The sequence below is a fragment of the Scylla paramamosain genome, chromosome 16 (assembly GCF_035594125.1).
Source record: "Scylla paramamosain isolate STU-SP2022 chromosome 16, ASM3559412v1, whole genome shotgun sequence".
Lineage (NCBI taxonomy): Eukaryota > Metazoa > Arthropoda > Malacostraca > Decapoda > Portunidae > Scylla > Scylla paramamosain.
This window is the reverse complement of record NC_087166.1, coordinates 12,732,501-12,747,500: the sequence shown is the minus strand read 5'-3', so window position 1 is coordinate 12,747,500 and position 15,000 is coordinate 12,732,501. Positions and strand designations below refer to the sequence as shown.

The 15,000-nt window shown below is 44.8% G+C and overlaps 2 long non-coding RNA genes across 2 annotated transcripts in view; one reads left to right on the top strand and one right to left on the bottom strand.

The window, feature by feature from the left end:
- The window catches only part of LOC135107810 (uncharacterized), a 47,313-nt gene extending 46,997 nt beyond the window's left edge, over positions 1-316 (bottom strand). The window contains exon 1 of the long non-coding RNA XR_010272006.1: positions 1-316. This exon is cut by the window's left edge and continues 371 nt beyond it. This is a non-coding gene — a long non-coding RNA (uncharacterized LOC135107810).
- Positions 317-460: 144 nt separating this feature from the next.
- LOC135108063 (uncharacterized) overlaps positions 461-15,000 on the top strand; it is a 48,561-nt gene continuing 34,021 nt past the window's right edge. The window contains exons 1-3 of the long non-coding RNA XR_010272129.1: positions 461-560; positions 10,581-10,710; positions 12,444-12,589. This is a non-coding gene — a long non-coding RNA (uncharacterized LOC135108063). The remainder of the gene's footprint in view (positions 561-10,580; positions 10,711-12,443; positions 12,590-15,000) is intronic.

Here is a 15,000-nt window from a genome sequence, read left to right as displayed (position 1 = left end):
CACCAGCCAGGGAGGAACCACCACTCTTCCATCTTCCATTGACGACCCACCACAACTATACTTCCTCTTCCCTCAGTTACTGTTTAACTACTGTTTCTGCTATTACCTCATCCGGTACCTTCTCTCTTCCTCTCTCCAGCACTCCTCTCTCTTCCTCCTCCCACCCATCCACCATACTCTCCTCCTCCACCTCTCCTCTCCCTCCCACCACTCCCATCACCACACTGATCATGGGAAAGAAGGGGATGGACCAAGCGGGGCAGGTCATGTGGGCGGAGGTTCAAGGCTTGGTTCTGAGGTCATAGCAAGTGGAGAAGAACAGGTAGATGTTTTACTGCAGCCAAATTTATGTACACTAATTGGCATTTTAATAGAGACTAAAGGAACTGAAATGTTACGCTGAAATAAGGAACAACCAACACAGTTTTATTACGGTGCAAATAGTTTGTGTCTCCCAGTAGGTCGAGTGAGACGCCACCTCCTGCCCGCGCCCACACCACGCCCCCAGCACCGCCCGTCACTGCGCCAGACTCCAGACTCCCCCGGATATCACTATAATGGTACGGGTCACATTTCAGCCTCCCTCACTCTGTATATTTCAGTTTGTCTCATTCATGGGCCAGTGGAAATGACAAGTAGTAGAGAAAATACTCGAGTTAACGAGATCGGGGCCAGCATATAGGCGAGGCAGGTCCGCGTGTGATGGAAGTAAAACAGTGCGTGATCTGTGTGATGGATTAATAAAAGAAGCACATGACAGGCCGTTTGGCAGCAGCAGTGTGGCCATACGTGGAAGCAGGAAGGACGCAACACTGGGAGCGTTATGAAATTGACTGACTGATGGGATGAAACCATTGCCTCGGGCAGCGAAGCCCCCAGCGCTCACATTATGCCTGCCGTCCCCGCAATTTTTCCCCATTTTTTTTTTTTTTTCGTGTTTTTAGCTCACTGACCTTATGACACGCGGACACACGAGGCAGGTGGTGAGGTGCTGGTTTGGTAGTGACCCGCAGCCTCACATTCTTGGTACCTTCCACTCATCACATTATGTCAGGTACTCCCTCAATATTCCTTTATTTTCGTGTTATTAGTTAATTGATCCTATGACATGCGGACAGACAAAGCAGGAGGCAGGTGGTGAGACCCTGGCTTGGGCATGACCCGCAGCCTCACACTCTTCACACTCTTGGTTGTCACCTGTCATTATCTTATACAGTCTTGAGCTCATTAGTCATTGAAGCCACCAGTCAGCGCCGCCAGTAGTCACGCATCACACTCAAAGACTACATAAGACTCTTGTATAATCTTTGCATCACTCCAACGAAGGAAGTGAGACTAAGAGTGTCCACGACCGTCTCAAATAACCATGAAGCAGATGAGTGTGGTATAAAATCATTATTCTAGAGTACATTGCATACTTCATGCCGTCAAAAGGAATACAGTTGATGCAGGCAACACAAAGACAAGAGGAGGGTCGAGAAGTACCAGATGACAACTCAGCGACCCATACTAACTGAAGGAAGAACTAACATTTTTCTAACATAAAGCAGAGAGTGTGGTATAAAGCCATTCTTTCAGAGTATAGTTGACATCTCATCCTCTCATAAGGACTAGACCAGAGATGACAAAGACAAGAGGTGCAGCGAGAACCACCAAATGACAACTCACCAACCCATATTAACTAAAGAAAGAAATAACATTTTTTTACACTGATGATGGTAATGGCCGTGACTAACTTCCCATGACCCCAGCGCCTATAACCACCACCACCACCACCACCACCACCACAATCACTGCCACCGGCGCCGCCTGCATCATACGGAACGCAGTGTGCTGTATACAAATGCTCGCCATATCCACGGCCTTATTATTGCTAACGGCGGCGCGGCGATCACAGGGCGGGGTAGATATACAGGATAGCTCGCGATGACCTTTTCCTGCGTAATGCAAGCAGATGTGCAAGTTGCAGGCTGACCATCAGGTTATTGCACTATATTCCAACTCCAATCTCATCCTCTCTCTCTCTCTCTCTCTCTCTCTCTCTCTCTCTCTCTCTCTCTCTCTCTCTCTCTCTCTCTCTCTCTTACTCTTATCTCCGTGTGTGTGTGTGTGTGTGTGTGTGTAAGGGTTTACAGTCACTTGGTACTGGGACGGATGGTACTCAGGTCATACAGGCCTCAGGTCAGATGATCCTCAAGACAGATCAGCCTGAGTGCAAATAGGCCTCAGGACGTTTGGTGCTCAAGACACTTGGTGCCCAAACCACTTGTTCCCCAAAATATCTCTAGACTCAGACATCTGCTGGACTACAGGCCTCGTGAAGGCAGCATGTGGGACCACATGCTCCATTATAACATTTGGTAACCCATTCACTACTTACTCGACCACGTCTTCCCATCCACTCAACCACTCAACCATATCCACCAACTCACATCCATCTACCCACAGCCGTAACTCCATCCAAATATCCACCGAATCATGCTCACCCACCAACTCATCTCTTTTAGTCCACTAATCCAGCCACCCACTCAACCACATCCTCCCGCCCACCCGCCCATCCATCTATCAGTCTCCTACCCAGTAACCCACCCACGCACACTCACCCATCCATCATCCCAGCCACAGTCACCAAATTACAACTACTGTTTTAACCTTTTCACTTTGATACGGGAGAATTGTCACCATCATATACAAATTATGAAATCTTTATAGGCATCTGCAAAAACGTTATGGGTGGAAAAGAATAGATTTTGCAATTTTTACCCAGTTTAAAGATTGCATGTGGCTGTAGGACAAGTAAAGGTGTTTCAGAGTGATTGGTAATTAGGGAAGGATGTAACAAGTGGCAATCAAACACCATTTATAAAGCTTTGTGACTCGTCTCTGATCGCCCCCCCCCCCCCACACACACACACAGGACAGTGAAATGGGTGAGAATGCATTGTTGTCACCACCACACCACAACACCACATACAACGGTATCCTTGGCGCCCCGCCCCACCGAGCCCGGCCCCGCCCCGCCGCTGCTACGGTAACAATTTTCAGTCTCTATCCGTCAATAATTAGAATAATTTCCATAATTTTCCAGGTGGTTTCAGGTGTTTTAAGATTCGGGTGAATAGGAAGAGGAGAAGGAGGAGGAGGAGGAGGAGGAGAAGGAGGAGGAGGAGGAGGAGGAGGAGGAGGAGAAGGAGGAGGAGGAGGTGGAGGGGAGAGGAGGACAAGGAGAGGGAGAGAAGAGGAAGACGAGGTAGGGAGGAGAGGTGTAAAAAAACACTTCGGCCCAGTAGTTTATTTTTCTCTTTTTTATCAATATATTTGTCATTGTTATGATGTTTAATTTATTATCAGTTAACTATAATAAGTTATAGTCTATAATGAAGTCTAATCTGGCTGTTTTTGTTTCTCGAAATAATAATGAATTCGTCATTTTATAAATTTAAATTTTTTTCTTAGTAGCACGCTTAGGATTGTTTTGGTATTTAATTTGATACTTAAAAATAAAATATATAAAAAAACATATACCAAGTAGTAATATCCCATAAAGTCTAGTCTAGCAATTCATATTTTCAAAATTAAAATAAGTCTGTTGTTGGATTTGAAAAAAAAAAAAACATTTTCTTTATACGACGAGGAATTAGTATTTTCTTTATTACGAGCGAAACGAAGCTTACTATGGAAGTAGGAGTTTCATTTTGAGCGGCCCGGCCCGGTCCGACCCGACCGTAACACTATTCAAAATGCTGTTATCTTCGGAACTACGCGGCCGATCGTAACGAAATTAGCAATTTATCATAGCACAACTCGGTCAGTTTTATTTGATATAGGTGGAGCGAGTGATGACACTTAAGGATGAAGAATAGTATGGGAGTGTGACTCTTGTTTATATGGTGAAATTCTTGGCGCAGTTCGGCGATGGTTGATGGCACGAGAGTATTTAACTAAGTATTTATTAAAGTAAACAGTCCCATAACTCATAAAGTATTCATCTAAGTATTTATCTAAGTGTGCACGATAAATACTTAGATAAAATAGTCCGAGTGTCGCTAACATTCAGTACTTCACCAAACACATCACTGCACTTCACCAAACACTTCGTTCCACAGCCGCACACTGCGGGCGCTGACTTCTACTGGCTGATCTGCGGCGATTAGTGAGGTGACTTGTGGTGGTGTTCGTTTCAGGATTCCCCGTGGCGGTGTCAGACTTGCATTCCTCCGAGACGGTGTTACAGTAATACCCCGCACGCCGCTACCATTCTGTACTTCACCAAACACTTCATTCCACAGCCGCAAACGGCGGGCACTGACTTCTACAAGCTGGTCTGCGGCTTGCCTCTCGCTGAAGGCGTGCAGGCCTCTCCCCAAACACACGGGTTTGTGGTCCTATTTGGCGTGCATCAGCCTGGGCCGGGTTGACCTGGTCTTCCTCCTCAGAGTCCGTCGCCTCCCCAAACACGATGTTACACAGCCGCTCGAAACTATCAACTCTTCTTGGTCTCGACCGGCGACATTCCCTTCGCCGTTCTTCTTGCAGCCGAGACTCTTTACGCTCCCCGAACGCCGCATTCCACAGTCGCACGTAGCGGTCGCCTACTACCTGTGGACTGGTTTGCGGGCTCATCTCGGCGGTCTCGCTTTCCTGCACGACGCTGTCTGTCAACGTTCCCACGCTGTTCGCTTCACATTTTTGTAAGACAGTGTCAGCCTTGCTATCTGTCTCATCTGGCGGGGGCGTGGCCTCTGCCTCCGAGCACAGAGTCCCGGGTGGGCTGGCGGGCACCAGCCACTCCCTGGGGTCTGGCAGGGGCAGGGGCATGGCCTCTGGCGCCGAGCACAAGGCCCCGGTTGGGCTGGCGGGCACCAGCCACTCCCCGGGGTCAGGCATCGGCCCGCACATTTCCTCCACCAGGAGCTTCAGCCTGGCTTGAGAGGGCTCGTACTCTCCCAGAGGGAAGGTGCACTCCGGGACTGGTGGGCTCGATAGCCGCTTGTGTCCCACCGGGTAAATGGGCGGGGGTGGAGGGGTAGGCACGGGCGAGGTCTGCGCCACCACCAGGAAGGCTTTCTCCACCTTCCCGCCAACTTTCACCTCAAAGGGCACTTTGAGCAGCTTCTCGGTAGTGCCGCACACTAGGTGGCTCACCTCTACCTGGGCCCGCGTCCGGAGGGTGCGCCGCGCGTACAGCCGGATCTCCAGCTTGCTGCTGCGGCCCTTCACGCGGAAGGTGGGCGCCTTTCCGCTGGCAAACCTCTGGATGAGCGTTATCTTGCCACCCTTGCGAGTGGCGTGCACGCCGTCACGCAGAGGCTCCATGGCTAGGGGCACGTGCAACATAGGCGTGTGCCACCAGCCCTTGTAGGACACCGTCAGCTTGGTGGGGGTGCGGGCGTCCTCTCTGTTGAGGACAGCCACGCGAAGAATTTCCAGACAAGCCTTCATAACTGTTTTTGAGATGAAAAAGAATTCGATCGAAAAATGAAGAAACTGATACACCGAGTGACGGAGACACTTCACGATGACTGGCAGGTAATCAGGCAAACACCTCGGAGATCAAGAGTAACGCAGCGGCGGTGAGGGGGGACACATGATGTTCAAATCTACATCTACGTCTACATTTATGTTCTTAAAAACACTTCCATGATTCGTTTGTATCACACTGCATTTACTTTCTCATCATTCCATCGTGTTCTGGAGACTGCTCTGTAGTGTGAAATTGTTTAGTGTTGCTCAAGAAACCGCTGCAAATAACAGAAATATGGAAAAAAAGAGGTATGAACATTTCAGACGCTTATTTTTTAAGTTATTATTATTACTATTGTTATTATTATTTTTATTATTATTATTATTATTATTATTATTATTATTATTATTATTATTATTATTATTATTATTTGTTTATTATTTTTTTTAAAGTTATTACAAGTAAAGCAAAGTTTACTATGGAGGTTGGAGTTTTATTTTGAGCGGCCCGGCTCGTCCCGATCGTAACGCTGTTCAAACGCTAATATCTCAGGAACTAGGCGGCCGATCGTAACGAAAGTAGCACCATATGATACTACAACTCTATTAATCTTATGTAATATCGCTGTCATCTCTTATATTGCGTAAACTCAATGGCAAACTTCGAAATAGTAGAAGGGTGTCAAAAATGGATTTCTTTAAAACTACTCAATTTTCAGCAATTCTCAATAAGATCGGACACATACCATTGAACGCAGAATAAAGTTTCCTATCCAATGGTATATAAGAAAATCATTTGGCTCTCGCAAAATTTTGAACTGAAATTACTTTTTTATTTATTATTTTTTTTTTTAATATTAGGTAAGGCGGTATACGTCTGGCTCACCTGTAACGCTATTCAGACGCTAATATCGCCGTAAATATGCGGCCGATCGTAACGAAATTAACACTACATCATAGCAAACCTCTATTAGTTTTATGTAATATAGGTTTCATCTCCTGAATTTGGTGAAGTCAATGGCTAACTTGCAAAATGTAGAAAGGTGTAAAAAAATAATATTTTATAAAGGGATCGTCAGTTTTCTGCAATTTTCGCCAACTTAATTTTGTCTCAGCGATACTGGATACATATCACTGAACGCAAAATGAAATATCCTATCCAACAGTATATAGCACAACGATTGGCCTCTCGCAAAGTTTTTGAGGTAGAGTGATTTGAATATTAGGCAAGTGCGGTATGTGCGCGTTGCCTAAAATTGCCGCTAACTTCTCATCTAATGAACTGATAAACTTCAAATTTTGTAGCTAATAACATTAATACAAGTTATAACGAAAAATCATATTAGATTTCCAGCACTATTCCCCGTCAATTATTTTGATATTTAATTTATTATTAGTAAACTATAACAGGTTATAATATATAATAAAATCTGATCTAACATTTTTTTTCGAAAAAATAACTTTTTTTTTCGTGATTTTCGCGATTTTCAAAATGAAATACGTAATGTAAATATAAGGGCCGAGACGCTCATCCTCCCTGCCTCCCTCCCTGCCTGTACATCAATGTTCAGCTGAACTTCCGTGTGTTCCTAGACTCAAACGTGAAGGAAACCCAGAATTAACTACAAAAATAGATAAATTACCCACAAAATGCCTCAAATAAGGCTTAAATGAACTGAAGGTAACAGCCCCGTTCAGAGCGCCCACTACCAACGCAGACCGAGACCTTCCTTCCTACCTCTCCTTGTCTCTTCGTCAATATTTTCACTAATTTTCAGGACTTTCCGGGCATTTCCAGGTAGGAGGAGTAAGAAATGAGTAATAGAAGAGCGGTAGGGAGTGAAGTAGCAGTGGTAATAGTTGCAGTAGCATTGTCATTTATTAAGTGTGTGTGTGTGTGTGTGTAGTGGCATGGCTGGGCCGCCCCGTGTGGGATTGTCGGCCTGGCATAGAGACGATGGCGGTGGTTGTTTAGCATTAGTTTGCCACTGTAGGAGTGCTTGTTTGAAGACAGCTGCCAGGATGGTGAGGGCGTCAGCGTAGCCGGCGTATGAAGGGCCAAGCACGATCCTGGCCGCGCGCTTCTGCACTCTCTCCAGCCTCTCCCTCTGTTTTGCGTTGAGGTTGGACGACCAGGCCGGTGAGTGTGTGTGTGTGTGTGTGTGTGTGTGTGTGTGTGTGTTAGCAAATGGATATCTGTTGTCTCGCATGCATGTAACATAATGTGCACTTGAGTTAATATCAGTTTATACTTGTTTGTCTCCCATTGGACGTTATAAATTGATAAAATCTCGATTCTCTCTCTCTCTCTCTCTCTCTCTCTCTCTCTCTCTCTCTCTCTCTCTCTCTCTCTCTGAATGGATTAGTGGATGAAGGACGGGTGTGCGAGGCGGGTGTATGGAAGGGTGGATGTGGGGGATAGCTAGATGAGTGGATTGATGGATTTGTTGATGGATGAAGTGTTGTGTGGATGGACAAATGGATGGGTAAGTGAATGAGTAGGTGAATGGGTGGTTGAATGCGTGAATGGATGGATGGGTGAATTAGTGTATGGATGGGTATTTGGCTGGGTGGATATATGAGGTAAATGGATCGGTATGTCAATGGGTGTGTGTATGAAGGGATGTGTGGCTTGTAGATGCAATGATGTGTGGATAAATGGATAGGTGGATGGACTAATATGTGAATGGAAGAGTGAGTGATTGCATGATAGATGTATGGATGGATGAATGGGTTGTAGGTAGGTGCGTGGATAGACGGGTGGATGGCCGGGTCAATGGGTGGGTAGGTGGATGAGAGAGTGAATAGCTGCGTGGATAGGTGGGATGGATGGATGAGTGAGTGGGTTGGTGAATGGGTAGATAGTAAGTGGGTGAGTGGATGGGTGGACGAATGGATGGTTTTGATGGAAGCCAGTGGATTGATGGTTGGTTAGGTAAGTAAGTGGGTTGTAGGGTGGTTGAGTGGATGGGTGGATGGGTGAATGTAGTTGAATAAGAGACTCGTAAATAAGCTCCCACGTGTGAGGAGTGTGCGTGGGGAATGGCGTCTCTCTCTCTCTCTCTCTCTCTCTCTCTCTCTCTCTCTCTCTCTCTCTCTCTCACTGAAACAAATGCATACGTTGTCCCGTTCTCTGCAGTATTATCCTTATTATTATTTTCTCTCTCAACCTCTCTTCTTTTTTTTTTTCTGGTAGTGTGTAAGGATTTTAAATTGTCAAGAGAATGGCATTGTATGAACGTGAATGAAAACATACCTGCATTCAGGAACTGGAATGAGCGAGTGGAGAGAACGAGAGAGCGAGAGAGGGAGCGAGCAAGACGGACAAGAATGAAAATTAATAAAAAAAAAAAGAAAGAGCGAAATAGAAAGAGAGGAAAATAGAGATCACAGAACATAGACAAGGGAGTTCAAATAATTAATGCATAAGCGCCACCATTGATTCTCTTTATTATTTTCACTCAGATATCACGTGCCGCGTTCAGCTTGCCTCCCTGTTTGCCTTTTAGATTTCTCTCATTTTAAATCTTCGTCAGCCTATCTATGTGGAATCAGATTACGTCCTAAGGCTTCACTACACACAAGCAGCTTTACTTCCTCTGCCGCCTTCTTACAGCAGTACCATATGACAACCCCACCACAACTTACCACAATCCACCACAACTAACTACAGGCTCACTACAACCTACTACAGCCAACTACAACCCACGACAACCTACCACAACCCACTACAACCCCTGACAACCTACTACAACTTCACTAAAATCGACTCGAAGACACGAAACACTTCAATTACAACGAATATTCCACGCATGATACTCTCTCTCTCTCTCTCTTCGGCACACGCTCTCATGGGTTAAAAAATGTGTTAGGGTTCACATTACGCCTTCCCGCCTCCTGACACGCCTGACACTCCTCCTGACAACCCAAGCATCTCGTAATGAGGGTTGCCTGCTGTTGAATTTTGTCCCACACGAGCTCATTAAGGCAGCAATTTTTTCCCCTCAAGACTACGAGAATGTTGGATCTGAAATGCGCTGAGAACTAATAACATGTAGATAGACAACTACTTAGGTTATTGTACACTCATGAGCACACACACACACACAAACACACACACACACACACACACACGTTGATGAATTTATAGTTGTGTTGGTAAGAACCATAACTCTTCAAAGTCTATGTATTTAAGTATTTAAGTGTGTGTGTGTGTGTGTGTGTGTGTGTGTGTGTGTGTATACAGACAGTCACCGGCACTATCTTTAGGTCAAACATAAATAAATAAATAAATGAATAAATAAACAAGAAAAAAATGAAACAAACAAAATGTAAAAATATGATAGACTGAACAAGCACCAAAAGAGTTGATAATGTACCAAACTAAACCTGACATTCATGATTCTTGCAGTTAAAAAAAGCAAGGTAATTATTAGGTACGTTATCATTCACTGTCTGGTCCGTGGCAGCAACATGAGCGGAGCGTAAAATTATCACGGAAAACACACTTTTATTTTACTTTTCACCGTAGCTCTGCGTAAGTGGGGGTGTAATGGCTGTACCTCCCTGTCTGAGTCTGTCACAGAGATTCCGCCGGTAAATATTGGTCGGCACTATATGATGTATATTGAATTAACCTCTGGGTGAATGTTTTATAATCTCCATCATCCCTGTTAGTACCGTCACTCATAAACTGCATGTACTATATTTTTTTTATATATATATATTTTTTTATTTCAAGGTGAGTATTTTAAGTTTTCAGTAGTTTCTTATCTTCAATATTTTCTTGTTCGATTTTTATTTGGTATTTGCGTTGAAAATCCAGTCTTTATCATGTATGTATGTATGTAGGTAGGTATGTAGGTAGTTAGATACATAAAGAAATAGATAGACAGATACAGACAAGATATAGATAAGTAGAGCCAGATGGTATGGCAAGAATATACGTGCTTCCGTCTATAATATCTCTACATTTTTCTCATTACTAATTTATACATCAACTCACCCACACAACATATAACCATCACTTCCCTTCCCTCTCTTATCACAATGCCCATCTATCTTACACCTCAACCTGCTCACATGGGCATTTTTTTAACCCTATTTCTCTCCTCCAGGCGTGGGGGGAGTCAGTCACACAACACCAGTGCGGTTTTACGTGACCCCACACAAAAATGCTGCGAGGTGTCGGGGTGAGGATGGTGGGATGGTGGAAGCGGCGTAACCTGAGACGGGCGGGGAAGACAGGTGAGAAAGGGTGTCTTATCCTCCCTGCCCTTCCCCCTGCCTTCCCCTGCCTTCCCCCTGCCGACACTTCACCTTGCCTCCCGCCTTCCTTCCTTCTCCTTTCTCGTCTTCTTGGTAAATACTTCAGAATTCTCATCTCCAATTTACTCTCCATTTTTTTTTCATTATTTTCTTCATCTTTTTCTTCCTAGTTTTCTTCCCCTTCTCTCTCGCCTTTCCCCTTTCGTCAACTGCTTGTCATATCTCCCTCTTCCTCCTCCTCCTGCTTCTCCTTCTCCTCCTCCTACCCTTCCCTTCCAGCACCTTACAGCCTCTTTTTCGCCCTCTCGTCCCTTCCTCCGCCTGTCAAATGTCTCTTCTCTTCCCTTCCCTTCTCTTTCTTCATCTATACCTTGCCGCCTTTACTCTTTTCCCCCAGCGTTGGAAAATCTTACACGTCTCCAGAGCTCCACCTCCCGTCATTCCTTGCTTCTCCACCTATTACTATTTTTCCACTCCCTCCTTTCTCCGTCTCTCTTTGTTCCTTATTTTTTATCGCATCTTTATCTCTCTTGCACATCAGTTCCTCCCAGTGTCACTTTCCCGACTTTGCTGCTTTTCTCTTTCTTTCCCTCCTTCCTCTCACATCATCTTTTCCCCATCTCCCTCTCCCTCTCTCCCTCTCTCTCTCTCCCCTCTACCTTGCGCCAGCCGCCACCCAAACAGGCTTCCATTAGGACGTCGAGGATGTCTAATTGTGAGTTTCTCCTGGGGCGTCTCGTTTCCACTCGGTCACCAAGGAAACTACATAGGATCTTCTCTCTCTCTCTCTCTCTCTCTCTCTCTCTCTCTCTCTCTCTCACCTAGTGGTTTGTAAAAATGTTGCTTCCTGTTTATTTTATTCTTTTTTCTTTCTTGAAATGTTCTCATGGCGATGCATATTTCTTAATTCTGGGAGGAAGAGAAGGAGGAGGAGGAGGAAGAGGAGGAGGAGGAGAAAGGAAGAAAAAAAGAAAAAAAAATGAAGAGTGTAGGTAGTAGTAGTAGCAGTAGTAGTAGTAGTAGTAGTAGTAGTAGTAGGAGAAGGAGGAGGAGGAGGAAGAGGAGGAAGAAGAGGAGGAGGAACAAGAGGCCGCTTCCCTTCACGCGGACGAAGCCTTCCTTCCTTCCTCCCTCCCTCCTTGGCGCGCTTCCCGTGGCGTGAATTATCGGCAAATACAGATGTGGTGGATTTTACCGCGGAGAAAATGCACGAGGGAAGTGAAGTGCTTCTGTAATCAAGTATTTTTCAGCCAAACTCTGTCACGTGTATTGCCAGCGAACTTCGGGACGCTGCGGCTGCACACGCTCGTCTTGCTTCCCTTCACCTCATCGCACCTCAGCATTTGGCAAGATTCAAAACACTGAGAGAGAAAAAAAAGATAAACGTTGGAGTTTTAACGCTAGTCATCCACGCATCGTTACGGTAATGCGGAGTAATGTTTCTTTTTGAGGCTTAGAGAGTGTAATGTTGGATTCGTGTCCCTCTTGTGGCAGCGGGGAAGGCGAGGTGAACCAGCGATGGTGATTAGGGAGGTGAGAGGCGAGGTGGAGGTGGAGGAGAGACGGTGAGGGGGCAAGGCAGGCAGGCATCAGGCACCGCAGCGCCATCTGTTCACACATGTAGGAAAAGTACAGTTTGTGTACACTAAACAAAACCAAGGGATATAAATCGAATAAATATATAAGACTTAAAGCAGTGTTATCTCTTTCAGGAATGTGTGGTAATCTCGATCATTTGTAACTCCGGCCAGGTGTTTCCTGTCCCGGGTCGGTGTTTTGGTGTTCTGGTGGTGGAAGGTTGACGTCACTCGTATCCTCAATTCTACTCTTCCTCCGGGCATCCTTTCCCTCCTTCACTGTGAGTACTTGTGATGGCGCGCTGTTACCTAAGCCTATTAGGACTTATGTTATTAGATAATTATTGCCGTGGGCCTGAGAGGGAGGTATACCCTCCACTGGTGAATCTGTGTGGTTTGGCTGCAGTGAATCTGTGTGGTTTGGTGAAGCGGCAGGGCACGATTCGGCTCATATCACTCATAAAAAGGCTACTGTTTCTGTAATATCCAGCCTTTTGATAATCAGTCCTTACCCAGTAAATGTTTAAGTCGTCCTTCTGAGCCTTGAATGGTAAACTTAACCAGGAAATCTTAAATGCGTAAAAGTAAATATTTCGGCTCGCGGCGGCCATACTTGCGCGGGAGTTGCTAGGTATGAGCGTTTTATTACTTGCTTTTCTCTTATTCTGAGGCGCTTAACTATACAGGTGTGATTGTTAAATTAACTGCATGTATACCTTGACCATTACCTAATCTTACCTGGCTTTTCATTAATCTTGAAGGAAAATAAAGTTACATATAACATCTTACTTCCTCTTAACAAGTCATTACTTTCATGATTCGCTTTTACGTACCCTAAAACATAGTTATACTCGTCCTATTTGGTCTCGAGAATAATAATATAATGGGAAAAACATTATGTATGGGTGTGGCGACGCAGAAATGTGTTTACGTGGACCCTGTAAACTTGAGGCAACACAAGATCAAAGGCAGTGGTGGAGGCTTGGGCAGTCCCACCCACCCTTGTTTTGACACGTAGAGCCAGCGGAGGAGAGGGAGTGGCTGCGCGGCACACTCCCTCCTTACAGCTCAGAGACGTGATGGGCTAGTGGTACATGTAGTTTCTCTCACTCAGCCGTTCATTGATAAATAGATAAGTTGATAGATTAATTGAATAGATAGAATGATAGAAAGAGGTTAATGGATAGACAAGAGGTAGACTTTTATTCACTATAACATTGGTTTAGCATTCATTTGTCAAATACTGCTCTTACACACACACACACACACACGTATTATAAACACACACAGCTACGTACGTTGAAAGGAGATGCAATTTCACACACACACACACACACACACACACACACACACACACACACATTAAAACCAGAGGTATAGAGTGGAACAAAAATCGTTAATGTTTTGATGAAGCATCGTCGCGAAAACAATAAATAACCTGTGGGGGGAAAAAAAAAGTGCAATATTTCTTAGGAAGTTTATTATGACACCCAGGTCACTGCAGGTAATTAATGAACACACCAAGTTTATCAGGGACGGAGGCAACAGTTTTTTTTTTATATATTATCATCTTTATTAGGTATTCATGTAAATTGTTTGCCCTCGACGGGTGAAAGTTATTACAGGATTTAATTTTCTACTCGTCTCTTGTTTCTCTGTTGTTGTTGCTTTGTCTTGCAGGTTTTACTTTGTTTTGTTTGTTATGTTTGTGTTTGTCATTAACTGTGTGTGTGTGTGTGTGTGTGTGTGTGTGTGTGCAGTTTACTTAATGTCTTTCTCGTCATCGTCCTCCTCCTCCTCCTCCTCATCCTCCTCCTCCTCCTCCTCCTCCTCTTTATCTTATTGTTTTCATCTTCTTCCTTCGTCGTCTTCCTTCTCCTCCTCGTACTCAATATCCTCCCATTCCTCCTCCTACTTCTCCCATTCTTCCTCCACCTCTTTTCCATATCTTCTCCCACCTCCCACTCTTAAATTTCCTTCTAACCCTTTTCCCTTAACCAGCCTCACTCCCTCTCCGCATCCCTCCCTATGAGTACCCTCCAAACCCCTAACCTACCTCACCTGCCTCATTTCTCAACTTTCCCCCTTTTCACCTCATTACCATCTCATCCTCTCTCACTTCCTCCTCCACGCGTACCTCATCACCCCTTCTCTTCCCTTTCCTTCGCTTCCCGTCGCTGGCATAAGAAACGGAATATAATTAATCATCTAATTACCTCAAACGAAGTAAGGGAAATGGCTGTGCTGAGTCAATTAAGGCCCGGGACGCAGGTGTGGGAAAAAACACTCCCAGAACAACAGGTGTTTTGGTGCCCATGTGACGTCACCAGGTGTTGGCTTCAGAATTATTGGTGTCACAAGTTTTAATGAGTAGTGTGTGTGTGTGTGTATGTGTGTGTGTGTGTGTGTGTGTGTGTGTGTGTGTGTGTGTGTGTGTGTGTGTGTGTGTTGTATGGTGTATATTGTACTCGTATGTGTAGATTGTATTTTTGTTTAAAAGAAGGGTACTTGCTTAGGTCTAAAAAAAAAAAAAGCTTACTGAGGGGCTTGTACCTCAAGGAAAGGGCCAAAAGAATTAACCAAAAGTGTCTCTGAATGGTGTGTGGTTTGAATGTTGTATGGTGTGTGTTGTGTATGGTTTGTGGTTTAATTAGTGTTCGTATTACATGGAAGTGTGATAAGTGTGTGTGTG